This window comes from Aquarana catesbeiana, linkage group LG12, assembly GCF_042186555.1.
Source record: "Aquarana catesbeiana isolate 2022-GZ linkage group LG12, ASM4218655v1, whole genome shotgun sequence".
In the NCBI taxonomy this organism is placed as follows: Eukaryota; Metazoa; Chordata; class Amphibia; order Anura; family Ranidae; genus Aquarana; species Aquarana catesbeiana.
Genome location: NC_133335.1, coordinates 18,374,212 through 18,395,062, shown reverse-complemented (window position 1 = coordinate 18,395,062; position 20,851 = coordinate 18,374,212). Strand labels below are relative to the sequence as shown.

Here is a 20,851-nt window from a genome sequence, read left to right as displayed (position 1 = left end):
AGAACCATACCTTCTTGTCTCCAGCAGAAAGGCAGAAGGCGGGCAGTGGAGGATGGGGACTTCCCTCTTATACTGAATAATTGGTGCTGCCCTGCATGCTGCATAGCCTCGATTGGAGTTATGTGTTGCCATGGTGCAGCCATCACTATAGCAACAAATAATGCCCTGTGTCCTGAGCCTAGTTGGTTGTTATGGTGCTGGTGGCCATCCCACATGTGCCATGGCAACTCAGTGACGCTGATCTGGGGCAAACTAGTCCTGTGCTCATGGTACCCTGGGGGAACCCAGACAGCCAACCCCCCAGTTGAGAAGCACTGTTGTAGGGCGATGCAAAGGACAGTTGTGAACATGGATTCTTGCTTATCATTGCATGTTAATGTTTCACAGTCTTTCCCAGCGAAAACTTTACTTACTGTATATGTAGTAAGATCCATAGAAGAAAATAGCCAGCAACCTGGTATGTTCCAAGTTCCTAATTCTCTCTAGGGGGCATGGCTTGATGGTGGAGAGAGCGGACGTGTAGAGGCACAGCTCCGGCTAACGAACGGCATCCTGAAGCTATCCTGGGTCCATTCTCCTCCAGACCAGCACCAAATTACTCCCCACAGTCGTGGGAACACTTCAGGCTGGCATCCATGGTAAAATACGGGCTACCCGCGCCAACATCCGTGGCGGGACAGCTAGCCTGGTTCAGATAGCAAGATGGCGCTGGGACACAGGCAGAACAGCATGACATGATGCAGCCGTCCAACACAGCTCCTCATAGACAGCCTGCAGCCCTGATGAGTGACTCTGCCCCTGCAATCACAGGACTCCCCCCTGAATAGTGAAGCCCAGGCCCAGGTTCCCCTTCTGCTGAGCCTACACTGGCCACCATAATGCTAGCTATACAGGACTGCAAGCCTCTCTTTCCACACAGATTGCATCCATCCGCATGGACTTTTCCCTATTGAAGCAAGATGTGCAAAACTTGAGACATAGAATGGGGCCATTGAAGAACGTATTAGTTCCCTAGAGGATGTTGTACACCCCTTATCTGTTAATGTACGGGACCACAAAAGTGAAATGGCAGCCCTCCGTGCAAAAATCGACGATTTGGAAAATCGTCCGCGTAGGAACAATCTCTGCTTTGTGGGGTTCCCAGAGCGAGAGGAGGGCTCTCACCAAGAAAAATTCCTTTATACCTGGCTGAGGGATATTTTTGGGACAGATGCACCCTCCTTTTCTTATGTTATTGAGTGTGCACATCGCACTCCCTGCATCCCCTCCTTCTGGAGCTCCCCCACATTCCATAATTGCATGGATCCTTTACTTTCAAGATAAGGTTGCCATTTTACGTCTTGCAAGAGAGAAAGGCCCACTGAAAAAAAATGGAAACACCATTTCAGTATACCCTGACTTTTTAGCAGAAGTCCAACGACAACGCATTTCCTTTGCGGCGGTGAAGGCCCACCTGCGCACTGAGGGCCTCTCCTACGCCATGCTTTTTCCCACTAAACTACGTGTTATCCATGATGGCGAAGCTCACTTCTACACCAACCCTAAGGAAGCCATGGCATGGCTAAACAGCCACTATAGAGCTGTACCGAGACGCAAGGCTGTTTGATCACAGGTGGCCAAGTTCCCTACACATACCTATATGTTACCATATGGCAGTTTCATGACCCCTTATCTCCATGGGCAGATGGAGAGCCCACATACTATGCCATTAACAGTTGTCTATGATCCTCAGAAAGCGTGCTGCCCATTCTCCTACCGGTTCCAGAACTGGAATCCTAACGTTTCCAGCCTGTCCACATTAGACCCGTCCAGACTGGACCCTTTAACAGTCCTCGAGGTAAAACTCCTTATGCTGCAGACGATAGACCGTCACTCACGTATCCTTTCAATTACAAATGCTGACTATCCTGAAGCTGGATCACTTTAATGCTGAAGCATTTTTCCTCTCTCTCCTGTTGTGTTGTTTGGGAGCCAAGCCAGACACCACAACACGCCCGTGCCAGTTGGTGGTGAGGCCACGGAACACTTCTCACTTGGTTTAAGTGAAGGTTTTTCTCCGTTCAGGGATCCAAGGCTTGTTTGGAATGGCCGAGCAGGGTGAGGGTACAGGGTTTTTTAGGGACTTCCTAACTTCTTCTTTTTTTGGCTGTTCTTATTTTTGGTTTTGTTTTTGAAAACTTTTTTTTCTTGTACTTTGTTTTTTCATGTGTATTTGTGCTGCCTTTAACCTGAATAGTGCCTTACACCTGTTATTTTTATATGTCTCTGCTCGTATATATCCTGAACGGCATGGCATGCAATGTTGTGCCTCTGCCACCAGCCCTAAGGATATATACTTTGCATTGTTTGCTGTGCCATGGCCAGACCGCTAAAAATAATCTCCTGGAATACTAGAGGATTGAACTCACTTCAGAAGCGATCCCTAGTGTTCTCGGTCCTGAAAATGCAACGTCCCCACCTTATTTATCTCCAAGAAACACATCTATCTGGTTGATTCTAAAACAAGGTACCTCGAGCAGCCCTGGCTGGCTCAATCCTATTATGCTACTCATACAGCTTACTCCAGAGGGGTCTCAGTTTTGTTGGCTAAATCTCTACACGCGGAGGTTTTGCAGATTGAAATGGACTTAGAAGGCAGGTATTTCATACATATGATACAGATTGCCTCAGTGACACTCACCCTGGTGACTGTCTATGTACCCCCCCCCCCCATTTTCCACAGATGTGCTGGTAAAACTGTCACTTATGCTATTGTCTAGGCCCCCAGGCCCACTGCTGTATGTGGGTGACTTTAATGCTGTAATGAACCCAGCCATGGACCGCCTGGAGGAAGGGGGCAGATCCTTCAATTCCTTTACTGACTGGGCCCAGGTGCATGGACTCATCGAGATATGGAGGTGGAAACATCCGGATGTGTGTCAATTCTCACGACAATTTGGTACAGAGATATCCTCCCCAGTGTTATCTGCCATATCCTACTTACCTAGGGGGGTGTCGGATCATGCCCCCTTGGCGGTGGATCTCCTTCTCCTTCCAGGATCAGGCCCAAGTGTGTTGGGCCCGAACTCCTACTGGTTGGAGGATAAGATAGTACAGGGAGAATGCAGCAAGGGTATAGTGAACTACTGGACTGAAAATATGGGCACAGTGGACCCGCTTACCGAATGGGAGGCCTTCAAGACCACGTTGCGGGGTACTTTTATGTCCATTACTGGCATTCTACGTAAAGATACCCAACAACATACTGTGGAATTGGAGGCAGCTATGACGTCTGCAGAAAATGCCTATACCTCTGACCCTAGTCCAGTTGACAAAGACACTTGGCTGCAATGTCTCAGAGGGTATGAGCTCTGCTAACTGGACCTCATGCAAAAACGCATGCCAGGCAAAAATACTTTGAGCATGGTAACAAGGCTGGCCGCCTCTTAGCTTATCTGACTAGACCTGAACACCCCCCCCCCATTTCAATCCCACAAATTATGACTGTACAGGGACAGATTAGTGACACTCCAAGAGATATCATGGAGACGTTTCTGGACTTTTACAAGAACCTGTACTCATCAAGAGCAGAATACACTGACTCCCAACTAAGTGATTACTTGGCCCAGATATTTCTCCCCTCCCTCTCGACTGAGAACAGTGGAGATTTAGAGGCGCCTCTCTTTGTCGAGGAAATCGCGGTGGCCATTTTGCAACTATGGCACATAAGTCACCAGGCCTAGACTGCTTCCCTGCTGAGTGGTATTCCCAATTTCAGCACTTACTACTCCCATCTCTTCTGCAAACTTATAACGACGCCCTGACTGCTGGGATTCTTCACCCCAAAATGAGGGAGGCCTTGATTATTCTATTACTAAAACCACGCAAGGATCCTCTTAAATGTGACTCATATTGCCCGATTTCTCTTAACGTGGATGTTAAAATCCTTGCCAAAGTGTTGGCCAACCGTCTAAACCACGTAGTTGCGAAACTGGTCAGGTGTGATCAAGGAGGCTTTATACCTGGCAGGTCTATGAGAATGAATATTTATAGACTGTTCCAAAATCTTCAATATCCCCACGAATGCACACCTACCCGGGCCATTGTGTCCCTGGACACATGTAAAGCCTTTGATAGTGTGGAATGGCCCTATATTTTTCAAGTACTACAGCTGTATGGCTTCGGCCCCTGCATTATTGCTTGGATAAGACAACTTTACACCTCCCCACAGGCCTGTATACGAGTTAACTCCCACATTACAGACACCTCTTCCATTATTAGAGGCACTAGGCAGGGGTGCCCACTGTCACCCCTCCTATTTGCTCTGGCTATGGAACCGTTAGCTGTGCGCATTCGCAGTTCCCAACAGATCAAGAGCCTCCCTATCGCTACAATAGAAGAGCGGATCTTGCTATATGCAGACGACACCCTGGTGTACCTGGCTGACACCCAAGACTCATTAAAGACGCTGCTACTGGAGATAGATGTCTTTGGTGACTATGGGTTTCGGATGAACTGGGACAAGTCAAATCTTTTTCTCCTAGACCCAGATGCAACTGTGCAGATAAACCCGGACTCCAGACTACAGGTGGTGCCCTCTTTCAGATACCTGGGGGTCATAGTGCAATTACCTCTGTCCTCCTATATTGAAAACAATTTGTGTCCCTTACTGGCCCAACTACAATTACAGACTAAGCAGTGGATGGACCTTCCCTTAGACCTAATGGGAAGGGCTAACACCCTAAAAATTATCTATCTACCTAAACTGTTATATGTACAAGCCAAAGCACCATGTAAGATCCCTAAATCCATCTTCAAACAGATTGATACCATATGCACGGCGTTCTTATGGAATGGTAGATCCCCTAGAGTGGTGCTAGAGACATTAAGGTTACCGGCGGTTTTAGCGTTCCCTAACTTTTATTTATATTACTTGGCTTCCCAACTGGTCCATATCCATGACTGCACCCGCCCCCCCCGCTGCGGCAAATGCCTGTACATCCACTGAGGGAGCCATTGCCTCCTCTCTAGAGACGCTCCATAATATCATATACAGAGGCTGGGCTCCAGCCCGCCCAGGCACATCTATGCTAACTACTTCACTCTGTTTAAAATAATTGTCTCCAAAATCTCAAAAGAACTGTGGTCAACATCCCCTAATAATCCTCTGTGGTTTAACCCCAACTTTAAAGAACTGTGCTCTTTACCTGACCCACAACGATGGTGCTCCAAGGGAGTTAAATACCCGTGCCATCTATACGACACACAGGGATTTAAATCCTTCCAACAGATGCGGGTTGATTTTGACCTACCACGCTCATATATGTTCTTCTACTACCAACTCCGACACGCCATCCGTGCCCAGTTCGGCTCGTTCGAAAATCCCTCAGTTAGAGAAAGTTCTGCGACACCCTGACCCCACTAAACTTATTTCCACATACTATGCCGCCCTCCTGACTGACTGTAACCCTAGATTCCGAGTGGCTCAGACAAAATGGACCTTTATGGACTCTATGCTTACAGAGGATGACTGGTCAGAATTCAGTGATACATACAAGGCCTCAGTGATATCACCCAAAGACCGTATCATTAACATAACATTTTTTTCATCTATCCCACCTAACCCCTGCTAGGTTATATAAAATGGGCTTGACTCCCACAGCGGACTGTTTTAGGGGATGTGACCAGACGGCAGACTTTTTACATTGTTTCTGGACTTGTCCAATAGTTCAGAACTTTTGGACAGAAATACCGGTAGGGTCTTTCATTTTATCGGCGTTAGGCCTCCCAAACATTCTCCACCCCAAGAACTGCCTCCTGGGTATTTTTGGGGATCTCCGCATTTCAACTCATGCAAAGAGACTTATTCGTATCCTCCATTTCTATGCGAGAAAAATCATACTATTGTCCTGGAAAGGATCACAGATACCCCTAAAATCCCTTTGGTAAAAACTGGTTAATGACTCGATACCTCTATACAAACTCACGTTTGTGGTTCGAAAAAAGACCAAAACCTTTCACAAAATATGGGACAGATGGCTGGCCAGCCCTTTAACCCTTATGCCGCGTACACACGAGCTGACTTTTCGACCGGACTGGTCCGACGATCTATCCGACGGACTTTCGGTGGACCTTCCGAACAAGCGGACTTGCCTACACGCGATCACACCAAAGTCCGACAGATTCGTATGTGATGACGTACGACCAGACTGAAATAAGGAAGTTGATAGCCAGTAGCCAATAGCCGCCCTAGCGTCGGTTTTCGTCTGTCAGACTAGCATACAGACGAGTGGACTTTTCGATAGGAACTGGGTCTGGTGGAGTTCCGACGCAAAGATTTGAAACATGTTCCAAATCTAAAGTCCATCAGATTTTCGACCGAAAAAGTCCGCTGCAGGTCCAATGAAGCCCACACACGGTCGAATTGTCCGCCGGACCAGTCTGGTCAAAGTCCGCTCGTGTGTACGCGGCATGACACAAGATAGATAACCTGCTATATAATGTTCCTAACAGATGCAGTGCACCTAAACCATGTACACCCCCCTGGTGGCTATGTAACTAGAGAAGTGCATATTGTTCATTCTTTGTAGATTTATACTTAATAACTGCAAGAGACATGTTTAATGAAAATTGTTTATTGATCACTCAAGTGTACTTATGCACTATCACAATACTATGAATAGCCAAAGTTTTTCTTTTGTATGTTGATGCAAAATGTAATAAAAATATCTTAAAAAAAAAAAAAGTTCCTAATTCTCTTTTGGGTTACATTAAAAGCGGCACAAAATAGCTAACATGTTTCGGCCATGAAGACCTTTTTTGTCATGGCCGAAACATGTTCGGCTACAATAAAAGCGGCACAAAATAGCTAATACAGAACTTGGAACGTACCTGGTTTCTGGCTAATTTCTTCTATGGATCGATGCCTTGGGAGCAGCGGCCCGCAGCAATCTATGTGGTAACAGACCAGTTGAGCTTGGATAAAGTTTCTTCAATATGTAGTAAGATCTTATTTATGGGTTTTGGAGCTTAAAAGGGGAATATTGTATTACACCGTTCTGTTTTCAAACCTTACAATAGATTCTAAACTCTAAATGACACTGCAAAATTGTTTGTGTTGTTAAAGGGTAACAATCCCACTACCATTTTCCTACACTTTGTCTGTAAAACGATTTCCCTTCACAAAGGAGGTGGCCAGTTGTCACCAAAACAGATCCTCATTAGGAACTTTCCCTCCACCCCTGTTTGGTGACATCTGTAAAATGTGGCTCAGTGGCCACTAAGACAAATAGAAGGTGAATTGTTCTAACAGAGAGGGTCACAGACAGCAATAAAAACCTGGCAGGGGCTTTAAAGTGTTTGTAAAGCTCAGACATGAAATATGAACAAAGCATATCCCTCTATGATGTGTGCATGTCTCAATTCAGAGCAATACGTGTGATTTTTGTCTGCTGCTTCCTTCCTCTGCTATTTGCATGAGTGACATCTGACAGATTTTCCTGACACCAAGAAATTAAAAGGTGACAGGGGAGGAAACTCTAGCACATAGCCTGTGATTGACACCCTCAGCTCTGTTCCTGTGTGTTGTGTGAAGGGAAGGGGGGTCCCTTCCCTCCAATCAGCTCACAGGACTCTCCTCACTGAGCTCTACAGTGTGTAACCTAAAGTGGATGTAAACCCTCACATATACCCAGTGAAGTGAACCACCTCAGATGATACACAGAGATGGAACAAATCTCTCTACATAAGTTTTACATGTATATCTGCCGCCTTCATCTTTCTATATTCTTTAGAATCCTTAAATTGTGTTAGAATTTTCACTTATTCATTCTGCACTGTGAGAGAAGTCTTGGCTTACAATGGGAGACAGCTGATTGGAGGAAAGGCACCCTCCCCCACCCCTTCCACAATAGTAGAAGAACAAAGATGCTTTTAGGGCTGTGCTGTGACAAGACAAGCTCTCTGCTAATCTATTTATAGCATCCGCCTTTGACACAAATATCAGGCTGCTTTTATCTCCTGTCTTGAAGAACTTGTCGGAAGTTATCAATGCTGATAACAGAGCAACGAAACAGCAGAAACACACAGGACTTAGTGCTTTGGAGAGAGATAAGAAAACACTACAGATGTATGTGCTTGGGTCAAATTTAATGAATTGGCTTTACATCCACTTTAAGCTCTCTGCCCCCTGCTTTCTGAAAGCTCAGACAAGCTGTATACATGCTGGACTTAGAAGGGATGTAGAGAAGAGAAGACTGTAGATAAACAGGTACAACTTATGCAGGAAGATTTGCTTCATCTCTGTGTATCACCTGAGGCCAGTCACTTCACTGGGTATATGGAAGGGTTTACAACCACTTTCATCCACATGGAAAAAAATGGCTTTAGATGTTTTCACCGTATTCTTATTCTCTCACCGATAAAACTTACTTGTGACATGCCCTACTGAGTCATTGCTGTTGTGTGAGAGATAGCATTGGGATTGGGGAGGCAGCCTGTAGCAGTGAGCAAAGAATACGCTCTTCTCTGCTGATGTTCTGCTTACAGGTTTTCCCAGACGTGTGTCCAGACAAAATGCAGACACAGCTATAACTTATATGATTAACTCAGGAGAAGTATGCAGCTAGGGACTTCCAACCTTCCTACCAGAAAGTCAGCACAGCAGCCGGGTAATTAGCCAGGAGAGCCCAGAAGCACTTTTACTTCTATCGTGAAAGGTTTCATCAAAGGGAACCTCCACTTCTGATGAAAGATGAAAACCATCTCCTCCATGTCTCTGATTATAATGGGGCAGAGGAGTCTCTCCTTCCTATCACGTGAATGGTCAGGTGCTAAAGAACATTGCACCAAGTGCCTGCATCATCCTGTTTTTAGCCCGGATGAAGGGGGAGCACTGGGCCCCTGAAACACGCTGGTTGTTACAAAATAAAGCTCTTTTAAAAAGTCTGTACAAGCTGGTGTGACGCTTCCCCTCCTTTCAAAACTTCAACACCACCTGGCAATTGCCTTGCGCAATAACCCAAACATTTCAGGTGTATCAATAGGCCCCACTCATTCCAAACTGGCTCTCTTTGCGGATGACCTGCTAATGTTTGTAACCCAACCCCATATATCCTTACCACATGTAATGCGGGAATTCATGAGGTTTGGGAAACTGAGCAATTTCAAAGTGAACCATACTAAGTCAGAAATCCTGAACATCTCACTGTCCCAGGAGGCCCTCCGCCAAGTCTCCACTAAGTATCCTTTTAAAACAGGTTCCACTTCCATTCGTTACCTCGGCATCCAAATACCCACAGAAGGATCCCAATTATTCTCTCTGAACTATGCTCCCCTTCTGCTTAGAACCAAGACGGATCTCTCAAACTACACGAAGAAGCGCCTTTCGTGGCTAGGCCGGGTGAATGCCCTAAAAATGGATGTTCTCCCTCGGTTTCTCTATTTGTTTCAGACAATTCCCATTTCCATACCCTCCTGGTTCTTTAAGAAGCTTCGCCAACTATTCTCCTCCTTTATATGGGGAGGGGCTCGTCCTCGGATACGCTATGAGACTCTCTCACTCCCCAAGATTCGTGGCGGAGCTGGAGCTCCAGATGCCTCTATATCAGGGATATGCAATTAGCGGACCTCCAGCTGTTGCAAAACTACAAGTCCCATCATGCTCTGTCTCTGGGTGTCATGCTTGTGGCTGTCAGAGTCTTGCTATGCCTTATGGGACTTGTAGTTCTGCAACAGCTGGAGGTCCGCTAATTGCATATGCCTGCTCTATATACTATAAGTCTGCAGTAGTCACGCGTATACTTAACTGGTTCCATCATTCCTCCACCAAATTATGGGTGCAAATAGAGAGCCATATCAATTCGATAGATCTCCGCGCCTTACCGTGGACGCCTACCGAATTCCTGAAAGGAGGGATACCCCTGAGCGACCTCACACGACAAACCATACAAATTTGGACCTGAATGAATTCCTCAGTAAATAGCCCCTGCCCCCCAGTACAGAGCTCTCCCCTAAAGATCTCTCCTGCCAACCCCTCCAGTACAGAGTTTGCCCCCCTACAGAGCTCTCCTGCCACAACCCCCCTAGCTTGGAGCTCTCCTCCCCCACCCCCAGTACACAGTGTCCCAGAGGAGGGCTCCTGTGGAAGAGCATCTAGGACCTCCCTGTGAGTGCCAGGGAGAAGTCCTCAGTGCAGGTGATGGCTGTAGAAAAGCTGTGGTTTCATGTGTTTACCGAGAGGGAACATTGTATATACAGCTATTATGAGGGGGGCAGTAACACTTACCAGGTGAGGCAGTCATCTTGTGAGATTGCGTTGGCCGGGAATCGAACCCGGGTCAGCTGCTTGGAAAGCAGCTATGCTTACCACTGCACCACCAACGCGAGGTAGCATGTCTTTGGAGTGTGGGAGGGAACCGGAGTACCCGGAGGAAACCCACGCAAACACAGGGAGAACATGCAGACAGTGTCCTGGTCAGGATATGATCCAAACACTCCAGTGCTGCAAGGCAGAAGTGCTAATTACTAAGCCTCTGTGCTGCCCGATCTTAAAGTAGAACTTCACCTATAAAGGGAAGTTCCGCTTTTCATCCTCTTCCTCATTCGTTGGCCGGGAATCAAACCCGGGTCGGCTGCTTAGAAAGCAGCTATGCTCACCGCTGCATCACCAACGCGAGGTAGCATGTCTTTGGAGTGTGGGAGGAAACCGGAGTACCCGGAGGAAACCCACGCAAACACAGGGAGAACATGCAGACTCCATGCAGACAGTGTCCTGGTCAGGATATGAACCAAACACCCTAGTGCTGCAAGGCAGAAGTACTAACTACTAAGCCTCTGCGCTGCCCAATCTTAAAGCAGAACTTCACCTATAAAGGGAAGTTCCGCTTTTCATCCTCTTCCTCATTCGGCTTTAAATTTCCTAAAGGAACTGGAGATACAGGTCCATATTGTAGTGTTATGAATCTTTCATATTCTGTCCTGTAGGGAGGGACTCTGAATGGTTCTCATTCCATCCACCCTACCCATTGAGCCGTCCATATTTCCCCTTGGGTTATGATATTCTTAAGGCGGAGGGTCACACCTCCGGTGTCACATTTGGCACCTTTCAGGGGGGAGGGGGGTGCAGATACCTTTAAAATACAGGTATTTGCACCCACTCCCCCCCCCCCCTACTGTCTGCTGGGAAACACATGGGTCCCAGAGACAGCAGGGACCATCCTGATTGCGCAGCGCGACTCGCGCATGCGCAGTAGGGAACCGGGAAGCAAGGCTTCACTTCCTGATTCCCTTACAAAAGATGGCGGCGAAGAGCCGAGCGACAGATTGGCTTCGGGTGCCGACATCACGGGTGCCCTGGACAGGTAAGTGTCCATATTTTAAAAGTCAGCAGATCCATTTTGTAGAGTGACCTAGAGCTGCAGATCCTTTTTGTAGAGTGACCTAGAGCTACAGAGTCCTTCAGCTGTTGTAGGCCTCAATGGTCACTTGTCCAATATTGGTGATGTCCTTCGTGTGGAATGGGACAAATACATGTCCTCTGGTCTGTATAGTGTAGACAGGCAGGGACAGGACAACTCACTTGAATGTGGAAGCCTGGCTCTTCATAGATGGTAGAGAGTCCATTCCCAGTATGGTGAATTGGGCAAAAGGATGCCCTGATAGTCCATCATGATTGTCTGTCTGTGGAGCTGCTACCACTAGTAGCTCCACCTACTGTGCCCAGGTCTGCTGTTTTTATGGGCATCTGAATGATGACCACTTGAATGGGGCACCAGCGCTACTTCTTTGACGCTCACCTAAAAGGTATTTCCACTTTTGCAGCCATATTGGGATAATACCTACATTTATATCTGTTACATGTTCTCATTCACAGAATAAAACTTAATAAAAATTGTAAAGTTTGCTGCTCACCTTTAAAGAGGGAATCACGGGTGAAAAATGACAAACAAAACATGGCTCCTACAAATCTGATACCAGAACCCCAGCCAAGCATGCAGCCTGGCAGGACAGGAAAGGGGGGGATGAGCGTGCACCCCCTCCACTCCTGAGCCATACCAGGCCATGTGCCCTCAACATGGGAAGTGGACCTTGAAAAGGGGGACCCCCCGGCCCCCTGACAAGGCACCTCTTTATTTTGAGGTCATGTGGCCTGGTATGGACGAGGAGAGGAGGGCATGGCGTATGCTCACCCCCCTCCCCCCCTTTCCTGGCCTGTCAGGATGTGTGCTTAGGAGGGGGTCTGGATTTTGGGAGGCCATGTTTTTTTTTTTCCATGGGGTTCCGGCTTTAATTGTGATCAGCAATTTTTACAATGTTCTTAAAGTTATGCTATGTGAATGGGAACAAGTAAAAAATATAAAGTAGGTGTAAAAAATGTGGCTGAAAAATTGGAAATACCTTTTAGGTGATCTCAGTAGAAGCGTTGGTGCAGAGATCTGTCTTGGTACAGTCGTACCTGGTCCCTGGGAGGGCTGATTACCATTTCCTCAAGATAGCTGAGATGGCAGATGCCAAAAGGTCATGGATGTTTCTTCGAGCCGCACCTGGTCCCTGGGAGGGCTGATGGGAAGATCCTCTGTTTACTGAAGTGGCAGCTGCCACCGGTGTGGGGACCTGTGTCGGTACAGCTGTACCTGGTCCTTGGGAGGGTTGATGGGAAGACCATCTGTTTACTGGATAGGCAGGCGCCACCAGTGTGGGGACCTGTGTTGGTACAGAGGTACTGGGTTCCTGGGAGGGCTGATGGGAAGACTCTTCGGTTGCTGGAGTGGCAGCCGCCACCAGTGTAGGAACCTGTATTGGTACAGCCTTGCCTGGTCCCTGAGAGGGTTCCTTAGACTTTTTGTTGAGTCTTCTTGATTCAGAAGCTGCAGAAAGGGAAATAGAGGGCTGATGGGAATCCCCTCTGGTTACTGGAGTGGCAGCCGCCACCAGTGTAGGAACCTGTGTTAGTAAAGCCGTACCTGGTCCCTGGGAGGGTTCCTCAGACTTTCCACTCAGTCTTCTAACACTATCCCCACATACAAAACTTGAACTATGCAGAAGAGATAATGTGGCACTCTTGTTGGTAAAGATAGCTGGTGGTATTGCTCTCTTGAAGAAAGGAGCTGATGAGAATCTTTCAAGAGAGTGATGACGTAGTGGACTCCGGTGATGATGGCTTGACTTGAAGATCTTCTCCCTCCATGTTCACTAGCAAATCATCTTCTGATCCCTCCTCCTCATCTCCTAGTTTAAAATTTCTTCCAACGTTTTGGCCATCTTCATTCCCAAAAAAGCTGCACCCCTCCTATTTAGGTGCAATCCATCAATGCTATAAAGATGGTAACCGACTAAAAAAGTCAGCCCAGTTCGCCATGAAGCCAAACCCCTCCTCCCTGCAATAGTTCCTCAGCCACATGTTAAGCTCCCTAAGCTCCTACTGCCTCTCTGGTGTGGCTCGAGGTACAGGCAGTATTTCTGAAAATACTGCCTTGGAGGTCCTTTTCTTCAATATAGTCCCTAAGTCCCTGAAATAATTTTTTAGGGCGTCCCATCTTCCTCGAACTTTGTCGTTGGTTCCAATATGTATCATGACAGCTGGGTTTTCCCCAGCCCCATCCAACAATTTGTCCATCTGATGTGCAATGTCCCGAACACAAGCACCCGGTAAACAGCATACTGTTCGGTAACAATAGTCTTTGTGACAGATTTCACTCTCTGTCCCTCTAATTATTGAGTCCCCTACCACCAGTATCTTCCTGTTCTTTGCTGTAACTTTGAGCTCATTTTCACTGGAGGAGATGTTCCCAATGTTCCTCCAGTTTCTTCCAGCTTTTTGGTCACCTTCTCTCCCAATAGAGCGGCACCCTGCTCATTTAAGTGCAGTCCGTCCCTGCTATAGAGCCGGTAATTTACCGAAAAGTCAGTCCAGTTCTCCATGAACCCAAACCCCTCCTCCCTGCACCAGTTCCTCAGCCATTTGTTAAGTACCATAAGCTCCTGCTGCCTCTCTGGTGTGGCTCGAGGTACAGGCAGTATTTCTGAAAATATTGCCTTGGGGGACCTTTTCTTCAATATAGCCCCTAAGTCCCTGAAATCATTTTGTAGGGCGCTCCATCTTTCTCGAACTTTGTCATTGGTACCGATATATACCATGACAGCTGGGTCCACTCCGGCCCCATCCAACAATCTGTCCATGCAATCTACAATGTTCCGAACCCGAGCGCCCGGTAAACAACATACTGTTCGGCGATCTCGGTCTTTGTGACAGATCGCCCTCTGTATCCTTCCAATAACTGAATCCCCTACCACTAATATATGCCTATCTTTTCTTGTAACTTTGCGCTCTTTTTCACTGGAGGAGATGTTCCCAATGTTCCTCTCGCATTTTGGTGGAGTCTCACATTCTGGTGGGCTCTCGAAATAAGCTTCACATTCTGGAGGAGCATCAACCTGAATTTCTTCCAGCTTTTTGGTCACCTTCTCTCCCAATAGAGCGGCACCCTGCTCATTTAAGTGCAGTCCGTCCCTGCTATAGAGCCGGTAATTTACCGAAAAGTCAGTCCAGTTCTCCATGAACCCAAACCCCTCCTCCCTGCACCAGTTCCTCAGCCATTTGTTAAGTACCATAAGCTCCTGCTGCCTCTCTGGTGTGGCTCGAGGTACAGGCAGTATTTCTGAAAATATTGCCTTGGGGGACCTTTTCTTCAATATAGCCCCTAAGTCCCTGAAATCATTTTGTAGGGCGCTCCATCTTTCTCGAACTTTGTCATTGGTACCGATATATACCATGACAGCTGGGTCCACTCCGGCCCCATCCAACAATCTGTCCATGCAATCTACAATGTTCCGAACCCGAGCGCCCGGTAAACAACATACTGTTCGGCGATACCGGTCTTTGTGACAGATCGTCCTCTGTATCCTTCCAATAACTGAATCCCCTACCACTAATATATGCCTATCTTTTCTTGTAACCTTGCCCCCATCTTCACTGGAGACATTCCCCTGGAATTTTGGTGGAGTATCAACGTGAACGTTGCATGCTGGTGCATTCTCCGTGTGGAAGTCGCACTCTGGTGGAGTGGCCATGTCACGGTCGCACTCTGGTGGCGTGGCCATGTCACGGTCGCACTCTGGTGGCGTGGCCATGTCTAGGTCACACTCTGGTGGAGTGGCCATGTCACGGTCGCACTCTGGTGGAGTGGCCATGTCACGGTCGCACTCTGGTGGAGTGGCCATGTCGAGGTCGCACTCTGGTGGAGTGGCCATGTCGAGGTCGCACTCTGGTGGAGTGGCCATGTCGAGGTCGCACTCTGGTGGAGTGGCCATGTCGAGGTCGCACTCTGGTGGAGTGGCCATGTCGAGGCCGCACTCTGGTGGAGTGGCCATGTCACGGTCGCACTCTGGTGGAGTGGCCATGTCACGGTCGCACTCTGGTGGAGTGGCCATGTCACGGTCGCACTCTGGTGGAGTGGCCATGTCACGGTCGCACTCTGGTGGAGTGGCCATGTCACGGTCGCACTCTGGTGGAGTGGCCATGTCGAGGTCGCACTCTGGTGGAGTGGCCATGTCGAGGTCGCACTCTGGTGGAGTGGCCATGTCGAGGTCGCACTCTGGTGGAGTGGCCATGTCGAGGTCGCACTCTGGTGGCGTGGCCATGTCTAGGTCGCACTCTGGTGGCGTGGCCATGTCTAGGTCGCACTCTGGTGGTGTGGCCATGTCACGGTCGCACTCTGGTGGAGTGGCCATGTCACGGTCGCACTCTGGTGGAGTGGCCATGTCACGGTCGCACTCTGGTGGAGTGGCCATGTCACGGTCGCACTCTGGTGGAGTGGCCATGTCGAGGTCGCAATCTGGTGGAGTGGCCATGTCACGGTCGCACTCTGGTGGAGTGGCCATGTCACGGTCGCACTCTGGTGGAGTGGCCATGTCACGGTCGCACTCTGGTGGAGTGGCCATGTCACGGTCGCACTCTGGTGGAGTGGCCATGTCACGGTCGCACTCTGGTGGAGTGGCCATGTCGAGGTCGCACTCTGGTGGAGTGGCCATGTCGAGGTCGCACTCTGGTGGAGTGGCCATGTCGAGGTCGCACTCTGGTGGAGTGGCCATGTCGAGGTCGCACTCTGGTGGAGTGGCCATGTCGAGGTCGCACTCTGGTGGAGTGGCCATCTCAAGGTCGCACTCTGGTGGAGTGGCCATCTCGAGGTCGCACTCTGGTGGAGTGGCCATGTCGAGGTCGCACTCTGTTGGAGTGGCCATGTCGAGGCCGCAATCTGGTGGAGTGGCCATGTCTATGTCACACTCTGGTGGAGTGGCCATGTCACGGTCGCAGTCTGGTGGAGTCTCAATTTGAATGTCACTTTTTGGCGGCGTCCCAGTGTGATCATCGACAGGCCTGCCGTGTGAGCCTTGTCTGCAGTAAATACTGCAAACATCTTAAAAAAAAAAAAAAAAGAGGAATTTAGATTTAGCACCTTCAACTACATTTCATATATTTTTCTTTGTACAACATCAAATTATAGAGAGAAAAGTTCAAAACTCTTGTGCCAGAGACAATGAATAAACTCGACATGACAGGGACATAAGGATGACTCTTGTTGGCCTTCGTATAAAAATGCTTGTTGCCTGCCACTCATCCCGACCCACTGGCTGGCAATAATTGCATGAAAAATGTGTCCTTATTTAACCCCTTCCCGCTGAGCGTACGATGTGCGTACTCGGCTTTTGGGGGTTATACCGGGATGATGCCCGCAGCTGCAGGCATCATCCCGGTACTGTTTTTTAGAGCCGGCCATCTGCTATCCAGGTATAACAACCGATGCGGCTAAAAGCCGCTCGGCTGTTATACCAGAGGAGCAGGAGGGGACGTCCCCCCTCCCACCGCTCTTACCGGGCCTCCCGTTCCATCGGGAGGCCCGATTACCAATCCGCCGCCTCCGACGGCTAGTGACAGTCTGGAACGAAGCAGTGAGCAGCTTCGTTCCAGCCTCCTAATTGTAAACACGGAAGCGACGTCATGACGTCGCTTCCCGTTTACTCGGCTGCCAATGGCGCCGGTTTAAAAAAAATATAAAGTATTCAGAATCCCCGAAAACGGCGATCTGAATACTTTGAAGTGCAAAGGAGGGATCGGGGGTCTTTTAGAGTACCTGTCACCACCTATTACTGTCACAAGGGATGTTTACATTCCTTGTGACAGCAATAAAGGTGAACACATTTTTTTTTTTTTAAACGCAATTTATTAATATAAAAATAAATAAGAAAATTTTTTTTTTTTTTAAAGTGACCCCATCCCCGCGAGCTCACGCAGCGAAGAAAACGCATACGGAAGTCACGCCCGCATATGTAAATGGTGTTCAAATCACACATGTGAGGTATCACCGCGATCGTCAGAGCAAGAGCAATAATTCTAGTACTAGACCTCCTCTGTAACTCTAACCTGGTAACCGTAAAAAAAATTTAAAGCGTCACCTATGGAGATTTTTAGGTACCGTAGTTTGTCGCCATTCCACAAGTGCGTGCAATTATAAAGCGTGACATGTTTGTTATCTATTTACTCGGCGCAACATTATCTTTCAAATTATACAAAAAAATTGGGCTAACTTTACTGTTTGTTTTTTTTTTTTAATTCATGAAAGTGTCCCTTTTCCCAAAAAATTGCGTTTAAAACACCGCTGCACAAATACCGTGTGATATAAAATATTGCAACAATCGCCATTTTATTCTCTAGATTCTCTGCTAAAAAATATATATAATGTTTGGGGGCTCTAAGTAATTTTCTAGCAAAAAATACGGATTTTATCTTGTAAACACCAAATGTCAAAAATAGGCTTAGTCATGAAAGGGTTAAGGTTAAGTATAAAAAGGGAGAAAAAAAATGCTTCAAAACTCAACTGCTTAGAAAGGACTATAAATGCCCCCCCCCCCCCCCCCCTACAAGTACTGATAAGATAACAGAGCAGAGTTCAGGGGCAGCTGAAAAAAATGCCCAACTGATCCTAAACATCTGTTTTCCAGCAGCAGTGTACATGAAGACAGTCGTTTTTGTTTTGAAATTTGTCAGTTAGAAGCAATCCCAGGTTATGTGACAGAACTCTTCTGTATAACTACTGTAATAAAACCAAATATAGAATACTGGGATAATTATTAAATTAGCAGAATGATGATGGGAATAATTACTTTGATTTTGCATTTATAATTAAAACTGGTGATGGGACACAAGTGTTTGTCAGTTACATCAGGCAGCCAATGAGATGTAGGCATTCCTCCCACACACCTGATTCATGTCTCCTGCTGCCCAACTGCCAGTTGAAGGAGTGAGCTGAGATTATATTTGAATAATAAAAATGTATCCAGTATAGAATTCTCTCCAGTTTCTTACATTATAATTGAATGAAATCCTACATACCTTCTGCGTGTCTCTGTCTGGGTTTTAGGTGAATGCAGACAGTGTTTAGAACTGCCCTGAACCCCCGCCTGATAGCCTTACACACCCCCCTGCGAGGGGCTTTGGGCTGTGCGGGGGGCTGGTTTTCCGCTGTTAAGGTTGCAACCATTTTCGATTGCATAATTGGGTCTCCTTTGATGATAAACAGAAGATCCGCTGACTTTATCGCACTTCTCTCGCTATGAAAACGCGCTATTATAAAATAATAAGCAACGTGTCTCAGAGCAACAGAACTCACGTCCTTTCCACACAAGAGAAACTCTGTGAGTGAGCCCAGCTCCTGCCAGAGCTGGTTATAACAGGATTCTCCCACTGTGACATCATCAATGACCATATATGGGCATGTCACATGACCTTTTTTTTTCTAACTGACAAAGAATTCAAATTTGTAAACATGTTAACCCTTCGCTGCCCAGGACAATTTTGACATTTCTCACACACTTGTTAAAATGAACATGTTTTTTAGCTAGAAAAATGGCTTTTAATAGCCAAACATGATATATTTTCTGAAAGCAGCGACCCTGGAGAATTAAATGGTGGTTGTTGCCATATTTTATGTCACACGATATTCAAACAGCTGTTTATTGAATGCAAATTTGGAAAAAATACACTTGAATGCATTTTAGTGCACACAAACACTGTGTAATACCTATTTTATTTTTATAAAATATAAAACATGAGGGTAAGATGAATAAATAGATGCCCAAAAAGTCAAGATTTAATTATTTTTTTTATTTTTTTGCAACTGACAAAAAAATTCAAATATGAATATGGTCATATCACATGACTTTTTTTTTTTTCTAACTGACAAAAAAATTTCAAATTTGTAAACATGTTAACCCTTCACTGCCAGGGACAATTTTGACATTTCTCACACACTTGTTAAAATAATCATGTTTTTTTAGCAATAAAATGGCTTATAATACCCAAACATGATATATTTTCTGAAAATAGAGATTTGGAGATTTAAATGGTGGTTGTTGCCCTATTTTATATCACACAATATTCGCGCAGCTGTTTATTAAATGCAAATTTTCAGGGAAAAATACACTTAAATGCATTTTAGTGCACACAAGCACCATATAATACCTTTTTTTTTTTAAATATAAAAAATTAGGTTACGATGAGTAATTAGATACCCGATAAGTCAAGATTGAATAATTGTGCACGTCTGAGAAACAATTTATTTTTATTTTATTTAATTTAACCACTTCAATATCAGGCACTTATGCACCTTCCTGCCCAGACCAATTTTCAGCTTTCAGCGCTCTCACACTTTAAATGACAATTACTCAGTCATGCTACACTGTATCCAAACAAAATGTTTATCGTTTTCTTTTCACAAATATACCTTTCTTTTGGTGGTATTTAATCACCACTGGGTTTTTCATTTTTTGCGATATAAGCAAAAAAACAGCGAAAATTTTGAAAAAAAACGTACTTTTTTTTAGTTTCTATTGTAAAATTTTGCAAACAAGTCATTTTTCTTCATAAATTTGTGCCAAAATTTATACTGCTACATATCTTTGGTAAAAATAACCCAAATTAATGTATATTATTTGGTCTTTGTGAAAGTTATAGAGTCTACAAACTATGGTGCCAATCACTGAAAATTGTTCACACCTGATGTACTATCTCACCTGAAGGCCTATCTCATTTCTTGAGACACTAAGACCCCATTCACACAGGGGCAACACGACTTGCAGGTCGCCTCAGCGAGACGACCTGCAAACGACTGCCCGGGCGACTTGCAAGACGACTTCTGTATAGAAGTCTATGCAAGTCGCCCCAAGTCGCCCCCGAAGTCGTACAGGAACCTTTTTCTAAGTCGGAGCGACTTGTGTCGCTCCCCTTAGAACAGTTCCATAGCACAGAACGGGAGGCGACTCGTCAGGCGACTAGGTCGCCTGACAAGTCGTCCCTGTGTGAATGGGCTCTAACAAGCCAGGAAAGTACAAATACCCCCCAAATGACCCCTTTTTGGAAAGTAGACAGTTTTTGAAGCTGTAATTCCCACAATTCTTGGGAAAATTAATTTTTTTTTTTTTTTTTTTTTTTTTACAAACTGGTCATATTAACAGGTTATTTCTCTCACACACCATATGCATAATTGCAACTACACCCCAAAATACAGTCTGCTACTCCTCCTGAGTATAGCGATACCACATGTGTGAGACTTTTACACAGCCTGGCCACATACAAACCGTTAACAATTCGGTAAGAACAGGGCAATGGCAGTACAAAGCACCACTACGTTCCGGACAAAAAAAAAACCCTTGGCTATCGCGAATCGTTGCCTGCAGGAGAATTTCACACTGATATGGCAGTTTTAGAAGCCACAGGGGGCTGCAGAATGAAAACTGTGGTCACCATTGTTACCCTATCACGTGTACACCTGGTGGAGACTACAAGCAGCCATGGGGGGACACACATCTGGAGGCTGGT

General features: G+C 46.4%; 2 non-coding genes across 2 annotated transcripts; both read right to left on the bottom strand.

The window, feature by feature from the left end:
- Positions 1 to 10,290: 10,290 nt before the first annotated feature.
- TRNAG-UCC (transfer RNA glycine (anticodon UCC)) lies at positions 10,291 to 10,362 on the bottom strand. The gene has a single exon. It is a non-coding gene; the product is annotated as a tRNA-Gly (tRNA).
- A 218-nt stretch (positions 10,363 to 10,580) lies between these two features.
- Positions 10,581 to 10,652, bottom strand: TRNAR-UCU (transfer RNA arginine (anticodon UCU)). The gene has a single exon. It is a non-coding gene; the product is annotated as a tRNA-Arg (tRNA).
- Between the last annotated feature and the right edge of the window lie 10,199 nt (positions 10,653 to 20,851).